This window comes from Solanum pennellii, chromosome 5 (assembly GCF_001406875.1).
Source record: "Solanum pennellii chromosome 5, SPENNV200".
In the NCBI taxonomy this organism is placed as follows: Eukaryota; Viridiplantae; Streptophyta; class Magnoliopsida; order Solanales; family Solanaceae; genus Solanum; species Solanum pennellii.
In genome coordinates, this window is record NC_028641.1 from 22,281,100 (window position 1) to 22,297,783 (window position 16,684).

At 36.0% G+C, this 16,684-nt stretch overlaps 1 pseudogene; it reads right to left on the reverse strand.

The window, feature by feature from the left end:
• Window positions 1-3,399: 3,399 nt before the first annotated feature.
• Window positions 3,400-16,684, reverse strand: part of LOC114077150 — a 114,253-nt pseudogene continuing 100,968 nt past the window's right edge.

Sequence of the window (16,684 nt, forward strand, 5' to 3'; positions counted from 1 at the left end):
TTACATTCATACATGCATCAACTAAGGGATACACGTCAACTAAGACAAGACACAAGATGCTTCACTTTAACACATATTACATGTCGTTCTAGAAACACATAAACATAACAATGTACTCTTTAAAACATCCTATAGACTATCATATCATCATCAATATTAACCTCATAAACTCATATAGTCAAATAAGAATATGCATACATTAACCCTAAGAATATACACACAAACCCAAAGTCATAGTCTAACATGATCACCTAAGTAACATCAATAGAAGAAACCACTATTTTTACATTACTATCATATAGGTAGATATTATCATACTCCACATAATCAACTACATAAATAACCACATTACTTCAAGTAGTTGCCGACAAGGCCATGGTTATTATATTACTCAAAATAACAACCGACAAGGCCACATGAATTGCAAATAAAGCACATAACATTGCCACCATAAGTGGAACATACCAGTCACAATATAACTGAAGTCTAATTAACATAAAATAAATTGAATTAGGACAGCGTACCACTTCTCCATCCTCAACAATTAAATCCAATGACAAACCATTCAATTTAATACCATAAGACCCTTACCAATGGCCATAACAAATAATTCGACGAAATTATAAGAATACTCAATGAAACTAAGTAAATTCACAAATTCATCAATCTAAAACAACCTAGATATCAATTCAATATAATTATAATATAATTCATTAGCCCATAGGAATCTACACTAGAATTCATACACTTTAAGTCCAAATCACTTAACTTATAAAGTAGTCAAAAGCTAGGGTTCATCAATTAAATTGGTTCATAGGTTAATTGATCTTAAAATCATCAAATTAATAACAATGAAATCATTAATTAATTATTAAAAACCATTAATAGAAGAACCCATGCATAGATGGTAAATTGGACAATTCATCTTTGAAAACTTAAGAAAACATCATTGAAAGTTGGGCTCCTAGATAAATAATGTTTCAAAGATAAAAAATCATACCTCAATGAATCTGATTATTCAATTATGTAGAATGTTCACTCAATTATCCAATCCAAGCCCTTCCTTGAGTTTTGGCTCCAATGGATTTTCTAGAGAATTTCTAAGGATTTTTTGGGGGTTTTGAGTTGAGTGAGTGATTGCGAGGGAACACTGAAGTAAAATAAATATATAACCCTCCCCTAATATACCCAAAAGACGCCCCACTTAAATTGACCAATTAATTAAGTCAAACTCGAACTTAAATTTTAGATTTTTCATCGAGAAACAAGTCCGCGTTGCGGAGCTGCTCCCGCATATTTCCAAAACTAATTCTTCAAACAGAAGAGTGAGATGTTTCTGCGTCGCAGACCAACATTTTGGCCTTGGGTAGCCATGTCCGCGATGCTTAATGGCTCTCTTCTAGTACAAAAGCTGCTGCCTCTTGGCAACTTGCTTGGTTCAAAGTGGGGTCCCTTCGTGGATCCCTCGGGCGATCCTTGGTGGGTTGTACGTGGACGCTTTATCCCTATATACGTTATTTTACCTATTTATATCCTAATTACATGTTTTAGATTTCATACAACATTCCCAAAGCTTCCAAGAATTAAGGACATCACTAGTTCAATTTCGCTAGTTTCCGGACTTCATGGTCGTTTCATAGTGTTTTCGTTCTAATACTTATTAGACAAGTTTATTATATTTATTTAGGTCTAAAATCATTATTAGTTACTTTTTGAATTTCTTGTCTAGGTCATAGAATTTCCGGGGTATGTCAATACTCCCCCCCCCCAGGTACATTTGTCCCCAAATGACACCTTTAGTCCTTTATAGAAAGAAGAGACTCAAGATTAGAAGCCCAACCAACAAAAATCTATATCAAATGAGGCACAACTCATTGTAGGAATTATCAACTCCTTTCAACATGTAATTATAGCATTAACACATAAGAACTTAATCCACAACATCCTATACATAAGCTCAACTTTTTCATATCATATAAGGAGGAACTACCTTCTCCATTTCAATGTGATCTCCATGTGAACATAAATAGTTTTACATTATAATTTCTTATCATAACAACATCAAGCATGCTCAATACAATTTTCATGAACACATATAGCACAACACATAATTAAGTGAAAGCTAACCATAAGAAATATGTTTCATTAAACACAACTTAGGCATGAATTTGTACTACAATATGGGACTTCATATCGTCCTCGGCCTCCCATGTAGCTCCCACAACAAGGTGGTTCCTCCATTGATCATTTATGGAGAAAACCTCCTTATTCCTCAAATTCTTAGTTTGTCGATCCAAGATATCAACCGGGACCTCCTCATAAGAAAGATCCTCATTTACCTGTGAACCTTCTAGGGGAAGACTGGAGACCGGGTTCACTATACACTTTTTGAGCATAGAACCATGGAATACTTGGTGAATCATGTCCAACTCATTGTGCAATTTCCACTCATAGTCCACACTCCCGACTATTTTCAAAAATTCATACGGTCCAATATATCGGGAACTAAGTTTCGTTCTTTCAGAACCTCATCATCCTTTTCACGGGTGAAACTTTCAAATAGACCGAATATCCTACTTAAAATTCAAGATCCCTCTTTATATTGTCGGCATAAGATTTTTGCCGACTGTGAGCCTGTTTTAGCCTATCCCTTATAACATGATCCTTCTCGATGGCTTCATAAACAAAATTGGGACCAAGTAGATCATACTTACCTACATCATACCACCAAACTTGGGATCTACACCTTCTCCCATAAAGTTCCTCAAAGGGTGCCATAGAGATGGTCTAATGGTAGTTATTGTTGTAGGAGAATTCTATCATAGGTAGGTGGTAATCCCAGTTACATTTGAACTGGATAACACATTCCCTCAAAATATCTTCAAGGGTTTGAATAGTGTGTTCTGCTTGACCATCGGTCTTGGGATTAAAATTGGTACTAAGCTTCACCTTCGTACCATTCCCACTTTGGAAACAATTTAAGAAATAGGAATTAAGTTGAGTGACTCTATTCAAAATTATGGATAAAGGAGCTCCATCTAACTTCACTATCTCTTTGAGGTAAAATTTGTCATAATCTTCCGCCCAATAAGTGACTTTGACGGGAACACAATGTGACGACTTGGTCAATCTACTCACATGACCCATATCGAGTCGTGTTGCCTTCGAGTATGACCAACTATGAATTCAATGTTCATATATATATATATTGAGTTAATTCATCCGACCTTTGGTGTTCCATTTTTACTTATTGGCAATTCGTACACCTAGCATCAAAATCTTCTATGTCCTTTTTAATACCATTCCACCAATAAGTTTCTCGTAAGTCGCGGTACATCTTTCTGGATCCCTGGTGAATTGAATATCGGGAGACATGAGCCTCTTCAATGATAAATTCCCTCAACCCATCCACATCCAGTACACACAATCTTCCTTGGTGCCTAAGCCCCCATCTTCTCCTTGAGTGAATGACTCGTTAGATTTACTAATGATCGTTTCATTCAACTCCATCAATATAGGATCAAGGTATTTCTTGGATTTCACCCCAACCACTAAAGACGACTCAGAGTTTTGGGGAACCATCAAACCACCCTTTGAAGAGTCTTCTAGTCGGACACCCAAACGAGCCAACTTATGAACATCTTTTACAAAATATTTGTTATCATCAACCACGTGATTCACACTACCCATGGAAACTCTAGTCAAGTCATCCCCTACTACATTTGCCTTTCTGGGATTGTAAAGGACTCTCAATCATGATCCTTTAAAAGGTCTATCCATCTTATTTGAAATAGATTCAAATCGTTCTAGGTATATACATAATCTAAACTCTTGTGATCGGTGAGTACATCAATATGTACCCCATAGAGATAATGTCTATAAATATTTAATGCAAAAACAACGAACGGAAGTTCAAGGTCATGAGTTGGATAATTCTTCTCACGATCCTTGAGTTTCCTAGAGGCATATGATGTTACTTTGCCATGTTGCATAACCACAAACCCTGGACCCACTCGGGAGGCATCAAACTGAACCACAAACCCATCGGTACCCTCCGGTAAAGTCAATACCGGAGCGGAGGTGAGTCTATTATTCAATAATTTGAAACTCTCTTCACATGGTTCCAACTATTCGAACATAGATTTCTTATGGGTCAAAGCCGTTAATGGAGATTGGATGGCCGTAAATCCCTCAACAAACCTCCTATGATAACCGGCCAACTCTAGAAAATTTTGGATGTTGGTAGGATTAAAATGTCTTGGCCAATTCTTGATGACTTTCATCTTCCTCCGATCAATGTGGCCAAGTAACGCAACCAAACTCAACCAAAATTCACATTTACTAAATTTAACGAAAAGCTGGTTACCCTTGAGAATTTGCAGAATTATCCTCAAATGACTCATAGGATCATCCTAACTACTTGAATATATAAAAATATAATCAATAAATACAATCATAAACAAATCAACATACTTTTTAAAAAACTCAATTAATAAGGTCCATGAAAGCCACCGGGGCACTAGTTAGAGAAAACCGAAATCAGTAGGAATTGAATGTGACCATATCTTGTTCGAAATGTTGTTTTTTGGAATATCAACCTCCCTCATTCTATGTTTATGATAACCCGACCTCAAGTCAATATTTGAAAAGTAACTTGGTCCTTGGAGTTGATCAAACAAGTCACAGTTCTAGGGAGAGGGTACTTATTCTTTATGGTGACATTTTTCAATTGACGATAGTCAATACACATTCTCAAAAACCCATCCTTCTTCTTTACAAATAATATTGGCGTAACCCATAGAGATATGCTTGTTTGAATAAAACCCTTATATAGCAAATCCTTGAGTTGAGCCTTTAGTTCTTTAAACTTGGCGGGGCCATCTGGTAAGGAGGGATTGGAATAGGTTGTGTATCCGACAATAAATCTATGCTAACGTCATTCTCCCATTCGGGAGGAATTTCGGGGAAGGTCATCCGGAAAGACCTCAGGAAATTCCTTTATGATTGGTACCGACTCTATGGGAGGGACCTCAAATTAAAGATCCCTAACTATTACTATGTTATAGAGAAAACCCTTTGCAATAAACCTGTAAGCCTTTACACACGAAATGATCTTTACCCTAGGATTTGAGTTTCCCCCCTTCCACTCAAAAATGGATTCATTTGGAAAATGAAATTTGAGTACCCTTGTCCTACAATCAATAGAGGCAAAGCAAGCATGGAACCAATCCATTCCCAATATTACATCAAAATCTAGCACATAATTTTTATCAAGTAAACTAGTGTGACTCTATTGGGGTTCACTTGCACCCTTCCATCCCTAACATCTTGGGTAGCCAACACTTGAGTCAAGCTATGAATGGCTGACCTTAGCTCGACATTAGACATAGCCCCTTCTTCAATAGGAACTTGAGGGTTTTCTGGAGCTTGAAGGGGAACAACCTCATTCAAAGTCTCCTCTTCAACCCTTTGAGCATTGTTCCTTCTTGTACTCATTGCCTATAAGCACAAGAAAGAGACTAGAAGAAAAGGAATAAATAGAGCTAAGACTTTTAGGAACGACTAATGGAATAACAAGAGAGTGAGAATTCTGAAGCGTCACATAGTCTCTTATTCATAACTGTAGCACGCGTCACAATAATGAATAAGACCCTACATAGATGTGGTTTAGTTAGACACTAACCCTAAGATTTCTCAACCTCATGCTTTGATACAAAGTTTGTTACGACACATAGTACCCCCGAGGTGTAACAGGTGCCTTTTTCCTCTAAGAGGACTTCCATTATCCCTTATCATTTGTTATAGCACATCATAGGTAAAGAAAATGCGGAAAAATTAAAACTTTTCTATATAAAAAAGTTCACTTAGACTTCTCGCATATCATATATTACAATATGCCCATATAGGCTACAAGAAAGTCTCAACATGAGAATGGAATAATTGTCTCAAAACATTGGCAAAACTCATAAGGCTTGATGAGTGGCTATATCCTTGGAACAGATGAGGAACTCACCAATTGACTTAGGAAAGATCCAAGTCGTCTTCTCCAATAGAGACAAATCTCCTCAATGGCCCAAACCAAAATGTTTGGGAAAAAGGAAGAAATATGGGTTAGTATAATCCATATGCACTAAGTACGGTCACTATGCATAAAAATCATTAATTCATGAAAAAAGGGACAATTTAGTCAAAAGCATGCATAATATCTAACAACTCAATATACACATATATGGAAAATCATAACCCAACTTATAAGAAACACATGCAAGACTTGTGCAATGCCACAAATAAAACCCCATAACCTATCAAAAGCTAAGTATAATATTAAGCAACCTATCTTATACTTACAACATATGCTCATAAATCTATAACATGCTTCATACATCAATACTAATCATAGCTTATCAACATAATCATAATCATAAGAGAACTATACTGAACAATCCCTTAGGATCCCACATGTGCAATGTGTAAGAGAAGTCTCATGCCCTCCCTCACACTTTGTAGTAGCCTTTAAGACAACCCTAATAAGATTTCACATACTTAGGCTGTTCATTTACTTTTAAATTAGGTAAATAAGTAAAATAATCGACATGAGACAATGTGAGCTACATGGAATCCAGTATTCTACTCCCACACCCAAAAGAGAGGGTTAACACTTGCCTAAGATATAAACATTCATACATAGCTATTTAGGTGGATACACTAAGCTAGAGACTTGTGTGGGCACATAATTAAGGGTCAAGGAAATTGTTGCTAGAAACCTTGACTTACTATACATAGAGCTTTCCATCTAATGAGACAAAAAATAACTAGGGAATCCGGACTTGCTAACGTGAGGAAACACATGTGGGAGGCCGGGCATACTAAACATCAGGCCTCCATCTCATTTACATGACCTTTCGGTGCTAAGAATTTATTTCTATTTAACTCATCATAATCATCATACACGATCATATTAGTCTCTTCTAGACCCCTATATGAACATCTTATCATAATAGATCATAGGAATTCATTAGTGAGAACTATCCTTTAACTTTAAGAACCACATACCAGTGAGTAAAACAATCACTTAACACTTTATCCTAATCATAGGAAACTAATTTCAATCATACAATAATCATTTCATTACCCAGAATACATAACAAATTACATAAAAGAGGTAAATTAAAAAGTCAATTATACATTTACAATAATTTAACCAATCTATATGTTCATGATCTTCAGAATTCATAATATCAGTTCAAGGATTTCATGAAATTGATATCTCATAGGAAATTATCAATTAACCATCAATATATACTCAAATAACATTAGTTCATTATAATTCATCACAATTGATTCATAATTTTGTTTTTCAAAGAAAACCCATGTGAGAGGAAAACTCCTAGTTTTGGGAGATTTAGAAATCATCTTTTTGAAAGGATCTCTTTGGCAAAAGAATCCCAAGAGTGAAAGAAACCATACCTTAAGGATGAATCACCACGAAATTGAGTAGAATCTAGGATAATCTGGTCTTCTTCTTCAACCTTCAAAGCGTCTTCAATGGAGGATGAGTAGAGAGAGAATGTAGAGAGAAGGGAGAGCTTTTGGGATTTGTTTTGGGGCTTTGATTTGAGTGAGTAATTTTGAGGGAAAGCTGAAGGAAAATCAATATATGACCCTCCCCTAAAATACCAAAAAGATCCCTAACTTAAATTGACCATTAAATGAAGTCCAACTCGAATTCAAATTTCAAATTTTTCATCAGGAAATAAGCCCGCGTCGCGGAGCTGCTTCCGCAATATTTCCAAAAATAATTTTTGAACCAGAAGACTCTGTAATGTGTCTGAGTCAAATACAAAGATTTGGCCTTGGGTGTGCTAATTCAGCGACGTGGCCTCGCTCCCTCCATGCACAAAAGCTGCTGCCTCTTGGCAGCTTGCTTTGTCCAAATTGGGGTCCCTTTGTGGGCCATTCGGGTAATCATTGGGGGGTCGGACCTGGACGTTTAACCCTATATATATTATTTTACCTATTTAAAGCCTTATTATAATTTTTAGACTAATAACACACTCTCAAACATTCCTAAGACTTAACGACGGTCACAATTCAATTTCGCTAGTTTTCGGACGTCATGGTCATTTCTTAGCGTTTTGGTTCTAAATCTTCTTCGACAAGTTTATTATACTTATTTTATAAAATAATCATTACTCAATTTTTTAATCTCTAGTCTAGGTCATATAATTTCCGGGGTGTGTCATATATAATGAATGATAGCAAATGGATAGTACAAGACCTCCGAAAGGTCACGTACGCAATTGTACGACCTAAGGTTACCCTAGCTTCTAGGGGGTACTTTCGGGTTGTGACATTATAAACCCACTTAAGAAACCAAAAAACCCTTAGTTAACTTCCCAAATATTTATTTGGACGTGGGGTGAATTTACCAATTCACCCCCACATTTAACAGTGATTAGGGAACAGTTGGAGGCCATCATTGATGGGTGTAGGTCCCATGACGGGTTGTCATGCCACCGTTGTTTGAGAATGAGACTGGAAAATAGGATCTTAGCTCCCTAGGATAAGTCTCCGTTGATGCTCACAACCTACGGGGCGTACACCAGTCTACTGGGCGTAGATTGCCCTCCGGAGGTGGGACTGCCTTAGGCAATTTTGGGTTACAGGATGCGTCCTTACACAAGGACCCTTGATTGGTCCTTTGGGAATTTTTCTCGGAAATTTCCAACTCAATAAGTTCATATACGAGATTAGCACCTCTCACATCAATTTCATCCAAACGGAACACATAAAACTTGACAAAACACACTAAGATACACAAGGTCGTTTCAAGGCTAACCTTTCAAACATCATGGACGTTCTTGGATGTTAGACCTCCAAACTTCATGAAACTTTAACCACTGCCTCCTAACATCATTATAACCTATTATAGGACTTCAAAAAATCAATAAACAAGTGTTAAGCTATAGTTTAACCAAAGTTGTTTTGGAGGTATTACAATCTCCAGCACTTGGACTACATTCGTCCGCGAATGATAGTTGCTTAAGTTTTAGGAACTTTTATGAGATGATTAAATAAAGAGTAGAAGAACATAACCATACCACACTATACACAATACACAAATTAGGACGAACACCAATGTCACATATTTAAGAGTGTAACACCCTAAAACAAACTAAGGTGAACTAGAGCTTCGTGAATGTTTCTTGAGTTTGTCTTGTGTTAAAATGAGTTACATTGATGTTCATAGTCCGTGTGTGAAGTTTGGTGACGTTTCTACGTCAAACATCCAATAACGTCCATGACGTTTGCAAGGTGTGCCTTATGAAGTGCTTGTGTGTCTTCATGTGTTTGAGTTGGTTTTACTAGTTCATTTTTTTTGAAATAGGTGTGGGATGTTACTAATACTTAGACGACTATATATAGGCGGTTAACATTCCGGTAAGACCCCACCTAGGACCCACAAGGGGCCCTAGAGAAGGGCCCAAGACTAGAACCCAAGACTGCCTAGGCAGTTTCCACGAACAAGACCTATCGACGGCCAGTAATCCAACCAATGGATCGTAAACATGGTCCATTGATTGGACCTGCAGGAATGCATGTTTTGAGAGTCTCAGACCAAACCACCGACCACCAACAATGGGCCGTTGATGTACAAATGGTCTGTTGGTTGGAGCCGTCTGTGAGCTGCCAAATAGCTGTCAAAAAATTGTTTCGGCTTGGGGCGGTTAGAGTCGTTTAGTTTATTTTAAAGTGTTTCAAACCCTAAAGCCTAATTTTATACTTCATTTTCTAAAACCTAGACCCCTCTTTCTTAAAACACTCTCTCAAACTCCATAGAAGCTAGAACTTATGAAGGAACTAGGAGGGCCATTGGTGGTCGAGTTATTCATTAAAATCATTGGGGTTTATATTACATATGGTAGGTAGTCATCCTTGAACCCTCTTCGATTCAAGGAGTCCCTTCAAAGAGATTTTCAAAAAGGGTTTTCAACCCTAACTTGTTCTATCTTTAACTCTAAATATGGGTCTTGCGTGTACATTTTTAATTGTTCAAATATGATATTTCTAATTTTAGTTGGTGATTTTAATGCAAAAACTTCAATGAAAATATGCTAAAGTTGCTCATCAATTTTCGGCTTAAGGAATGGATTGAATGAGCATGATTTTGTAGTTTTTGAGAGTTGGTTCCCTTGTATTAATATTGTTGTTTAGCTACTGCCCTAAGGGCTCTTTTATGATGAAATGTTGAGTACATGGTAAATAGGTGTGAAGGCTTTGGAAGAATGGTATGTTTATCTTATTATTAACTCTCATTGTGAATTGCTCTTAAGTGGTATGGTCCACCTTCTTGGCGGTGGTGTTTACAAGAATTCTATGAATGTGAAGTTACTTGTGTATTGTGAAAGATCCATCAAGGCATATTATGTGAAGTAAGATGTTGTGATGTTGTTATGCTTAAGGTGACTTATGTATGTCATTATGAGAATTACGTTAGAGATTATGTCTAAATGAACTATAGGAATATGAGAAGCATGTTAAAGTGTGTAATGTGATGAATGAAGGTCTAAGCATGTATAGAATTCAATGTAAATAAAATATTTCTTATATGCAAGGCATTTTCATATGTACACGCATATACACAAACTTAAATCAATGAATAAAGCTAAGTTAGGTCTAAAGGGGATTTTTTGGGTTAACACTCTTCATGAGTTAAGATGAAGTGTTTAGTATAAACCTCACTACATCCTAAGAGCTTTAAAAGAGAGGTCAGAGGATGAATTCCCTTCTTGAGTTGAGATGTGTTGTTCACTAGTTGTCCTTAACCTATAGTATATAATGTTTAGAATACGTAGGAGTTATGCCTAGCACCAAAAGAATATGAAAAAGGGGTGGTTAAAGTCTTTGAGTTGAGATGTTGTATTCCAAAGTACCTTTTGAGATGAGTACTCCTCGTAAGTAGAGAATGAGTTACTTAGTATAAATCTCCTTATCCCTTAACTATGCGCCCGCATAGGTTTAACTCTTTGGAAAGCCATGTAAAAGCTTAAAGAAAGATCTCACTCTATACAACTGGGGGGATCCTTCTTTGATAAGGAAAGTATCGGGATTCCATGTTTGTCTCAAATAGTCTTTGTCGGTTAAGCAAACCCCCACAAAAGTAACGAAAGTAATAAGTCTTTAAAGAGAATGTACTACTAAGGGTAGATAGTGGAATGGGACTCTATCTGTCCATTACACTAGGTAGGTATTCCGAAAGGGGAGTCTTGCTGAGTCTTATTTGAATTTAAAGTACTAAAAGTCTTTTAAAGAGTGTACTACTTAGGGTAGGTATTCGAATGGGACTTTATCTATACATTGCACTAGGAAGGCATTCCGAAAGGGGAGTCTTCGTGTGTTTTATATGAAGTGAATGAGCTTAGTCTTCTAAAAGTGAGTACTACTTTGGGTAGGTGGTAGAATACGACGCCATCTATTCATTGCACTATGTAGTCATTGCAAAATAAAAGTCTTGGTGTGTTTTTCGGGTGTGTTTCTAATTTTTTTTGTTTAGTGGGGACTTTTTCTTCCATGCAAGTAAGCCTAGACCGGGGTAATCTTGGGGATCACCTAGGTGTGTATAAAAGGAGGTGTTTGGTAGTTTACTTCATGTCTTACCTTGTTGAGACTTAGGATAACCTTAGTTAGGGAAACTTCTAGGGAAATGAGTATACTTCCCCTTGGAAACACTTTCGGTGTTCACTGTTTTGGAATAAGGATAGGTCACTGCAATGCAAAAGTAGTTTACCGTAAAGTTTGATTATTTCACTGTAAAATGGTCCTTTTGTTAAAGATTATGGAAATCCTTCTTTATGTGTTAGATGATGATTCTTATGTTGTTTTACTTGTATATTCATGATTGTTTCACTTATTTGGAATGAAATATTATTTATGCTAAAATGACCCCTTTTGCATGTTAGTGGATATTCTATAAGTAGTACATTATTTGTACTAACCCCTTACTTTTCTATACTTAATAAGTATTGGTTGGAGGCTTTTGAAGACTAGAAGACGAAGTTCTGAAATCTACTCTCTGAATACAAAGTATGTCCTTATATATCGGAGGGCATAGTCCCATTTCCTAGTTTCTTTATTTAAAGACTTATTATGTATTTCTTTCAATATAAAGGTCCATGTCCCTAAGATATCATATCGTTTCTTTAAGTTTTGCTTGTGACAATGAGACTTCCTTATTATTTATGAAAAATGTTTCGTGTATTAAATTAATTGTGAAAAAAATTTAATTTTTCACTTCTTTTCATGTATTATATTATGAAGATGATTAAAAGGCTTGTACAATACCCCAAAGGGTCAAGTACGCCTTGTGATGATCCAAAGGTGCTTCTAACTTCTAAGGGATGCTGTCGGGTCGTGACACACTTGGTATTAGAGTGTAAGGTTTTTGGGAAATAGTTTAGGGTCTATAGTGAACAAGCCACGTCTAGTAGAGTCTTTTTCATCGGTGTGAGTCGTGACACATCCATGAGTGAGAGGCTATTGGATGATAGAGTTTTACTTTCTTCATTACTCTTTAATTGTGACATAGAACTTAACTCTACAAGGTCTTTCTCTCTTATGTTCCCTTGTCTGGTGGTTTTGTATGTGTGATTGCTTGGACGGGGAGATTTTTCTATGTTTTTGGGAGATAAATGTGAGTTTTGATTCTTATGATGGTTTTGTGTCTAGAAGAGTAGATATGAAGGTGACTTTTGAGAATTGTGATGTGATGCCATTTTTGGCTAGGTATGATTAATGAGACTGGAAGTGTTGTAATGAGAAACTTTATTGTCATGTAGTTCTAAGAATGGTTAGAAGTATAATGATTGAATAAAGTACCTTTGAGAGCAAATGAATTATCATGTGATTATGTTCAATGATGGTAGAAATTCTTTAAGATGTAAATTTGAGGAATGTTGAGAGGATGTGGAGATTTTTTACAAGTAGAGGGCAACCCTCTTATGTGGTTAATGTTTCCTAATTGTTCTTGTGATTTGGTTGAGATTCCTACGTAGGTTTACCATAAGGGGGAAATGTGGTTCCTAAGAGTTGAATGAGGTGATGTTTAGAAAGTTTGTCTACGCTTGAATCCTAAGAGGAAAGTGTTACGCTTGACAAGTAGAGTTTATGCTTTGTCTTGATGATCATGAGTTACGAGTAGAATGAGTTCCTATCTTGTGAGAAATATAGTGGTACTTTGAAGTATGAGGTCTTGAAGATGGTTTTACCCTTAGTGTAGGAGAATGAGTTGAGTAGAAAGGTTGTTGATATCCTCATCTTTCCGTTTTGTTCTTATTCAAGCTTGAGACATAATCCTTAGTAATTGGTAGTGATAAAGAGTATTGTATAATAGTATAATTTGCATTTCTCCTTTTTGTTAAAAGTGCTTTGATGGCATCATGTTTGGGAGGCTCTTGAAGTTATCATGATGGCATGTGAAAAGTTGGTAGTCAACCTATGCTCTGTTGAAATATTCTAGCTAATGATAAGAGCTTAAATGCTTCAAGGTTGTTTTGAATATGAAGTGTATGAATGAGTTATCTTGTGTTGTATATGAATATAGATGACTTCAGGTCTAATGTTAAAGAAGAAATCTAAAGCTAACTTTTGCATAATGAATATTAAGTAGAATTGCATGTAGTGTACTTAGTCCAAAGAATCCTCAAGGGTCACTTAGTGTGAGTGGTAGTATGGGAAGGTACTCTCACATTGCACTTAGTGTAACTTACCAAGTATCTTTGGATTTAGTATGGCCTTTTCTACCATATTGTCATGCCTTCTTGTTAAAGTTGCTTTAAGGGTGCATTATTGAAATTTTAAGCATGTGACACAGTGAAGTTTCTAGTTTACTATAAAGAAGTTCTAATTTTGACAAAATTCCCTTTTTTATGGATGAAAGTTTCAATGAGTTTGAGTACAATGTGTATAGTGATGTATAATGTTGGAGAAGGTAGTTCCTCCATACAATGAAGATATGAAAGTCAGTTTTGAAATTGTGTAGTTTTGCAAAGTTGCCTGTGTTACAGTGATGCTCACTGTAAAAATCTTCATTTTGAAAGAAATTGCTTTTCATGAGTTGTGGCTTCAATGGCTGTAAAACTGTTTTATATGAATATGACTAATGTTGGAGAAGGTAGTTCCTCCCTAAAATGAAGAATTTAGTATATGCTTGAACTTGGAAGTTTCCTTTTAAAAAATTGCATGTATTGCTTAGCGATATGTTTGTGAATGTGTATTTGATGCTCCTTGTAAGTTTGGCGCATTTAATATGAATATTTTGTTCATTATGTAATGTGTTATGTTTCTATAAGGATGTTGTAAGTGGGGGAGAACGTAACACCCTAAAACGAACTAAGGTGAACTAGAGATTCGTGACTGTTTTGCGAGTTATTTTTTTTTAAAAATGATTTCTATTGATTTTATTAGGAAGTGTGTGATGTTTGGTGACGTTTGGAGGTCAAACGTCCATGACGTTCACAAGGTGTGCGTTAGGACGTGCTTGTGTGTCTTTATGTGTTTGAGTGAGTTTTAAGTGTTCATTTTGTTTAAACTTGTTGTGGGATGTAACTAAGAACTTCACGACTATGTATAGGGGTTTAATTTCCGGGTACAACCCAATCTAGGACCCACAAGGTTTCCTAGAGAAGGGCCCAAGAATACGACCCAAGACGGCCTAGGCAATGTCCACCAACAAGACGAATTGACGGCCAGTGGTCCAACAAAAGCTCGTTGACTTGGTCCGTTGATTGGACCTGAAGGCCTGAATGTTTGGAAAGTCTCAGACCCTACCAACAAAAACCCCACCAACAGGCCGTTGATGAACAAAAGGCCTGTTGGTTGGAGCCGCGTGTGAGATGCAAAAAAAGCTTTCAAAAATCTGTTTTGGCTTGGGGTGTTTGGTAAATTCACCCCAAGTCTTTTATGAACCTAGGGTAATAGTTTTAGGGTTTTTTAGATATTGTAAAATGTTTCAACCCTAGGAACTAATTTAAACCTTCATTTCCTATAACCCAAAAATCCTCTTTCTTAAAACTCTTTGTCAAGTTCCATAGAAGCTATAAGTCAAGAAGGAGCTAAGAGGGCTGTTGGTGTCCGAGTTCTTCATCAAAATCATTGGGGTTTATTTTACTTAAGGTATGGTAGTAATCCTTTAACCCTATTTCATTCAAGGAGTCCCTTCTAATGGACTTTCAAAAAGGGTATTCAACCCAAACATCTTCTATCTTTAATTCTAAATATGGGTCTTGCATGAAATCGTTTTTAATGGTTCAAATATGATGTTTCTAATTTTAGTTGGTGATTTTAATACTAAAACTTCAATGAAAATATGTTAAAGTTTTTCATCAATTTTTGCCTTAAGGAATGGATTGAATGAGCATGATTTTGTAGTCTTTGAGAATTGGTTCCGTTGTGTTAATATGGTTGTTTAGCTACTGGACTAAGGGCTATTTTACGAGGAAATATTGAGTAAATGGTAAATAAGTATGAAGGCTTTGGAAGAACAGAAATATGTTCTCATTAATAACGCTCATTATGAATTGCTCTTGAGTGGTATGGTCTACCTTTTTGGTGGCGTTGTTTACTTCAATTATATGAATGTGAAGTTACTTATGCATTGTAAAAGAGTCAATGAAGGCATATTATGTGAACTAATATGATTGTGATGTTGTTCTTGTTACGGTGACTTCTGAAGCTTATTATGAGAAATATTCTAGAGATTATGTCAAAATGACTTATATGAATATGAGAAGCATGTTAAAGTGTGTAATGTGATTAATGAAGTTCTAAGCATGTACAAAATTGAATGTCAATGAAATGATGCTTATATATACAGGGTATGTTCACATGTACACACACACACACATGATTGAATGAATGAAGCTAAGTTAAGTCCAAAGGGGAGTTTTGGGGTGAAAACTCTTCGTGAGTTGAGATGAAATGTTTAGTGGCAATCTCACTACATCCTAAAAGATTTATAAGATAGGTCAAAGGATGAATGACCTTCGTGAGTTGAATTGTGGTGTTCACTAGTTATCTTAAACATATAGTATATAATTTTTAGAATCCGTGTGGAGTTAGTCCTAGCACCGAGAGGATATGAAAAAGGGGTGGTTACACATCATGAGTTGACATGTTGTATTCAAATGTACCTAATGATATGAGTACTCCTCGTTAGTAGAGAATGATTTACTTAGTAGCAATCTTCTTATCCCTTAACTATGCCTTAACTATGCGCCCACATAGATATAGTTATTGGGAAAGCCATGTAAAAGATAAAAGAAAGATCTCACTCTAGGAAAGTGGGGGGACCCTTCTCCGATATGTGGCGTACCCATTACTTATATTACTACTACTGTAGGTTCCGGCTATTGAAGTTTAAGGAGCCGATTTGAAGATTCATTGAACTCTTTCTCCAAGTCTTTGTAGGTCCTCATTTTAGGGATGCAATCATTTATTTTCCAGCTTATGAAAACTTTAGTAGATATTAGGATTATCTATTTCCATCATGTTTTCTTTGAATTCTTTTCTATAAGGCCTACATAACATATTGACTATTTATTGGCTAAGTCAAGATTTGAACTCTTAGATGGATATATATATATATATATATATATATATATATGTATATATATTTATATATATATAT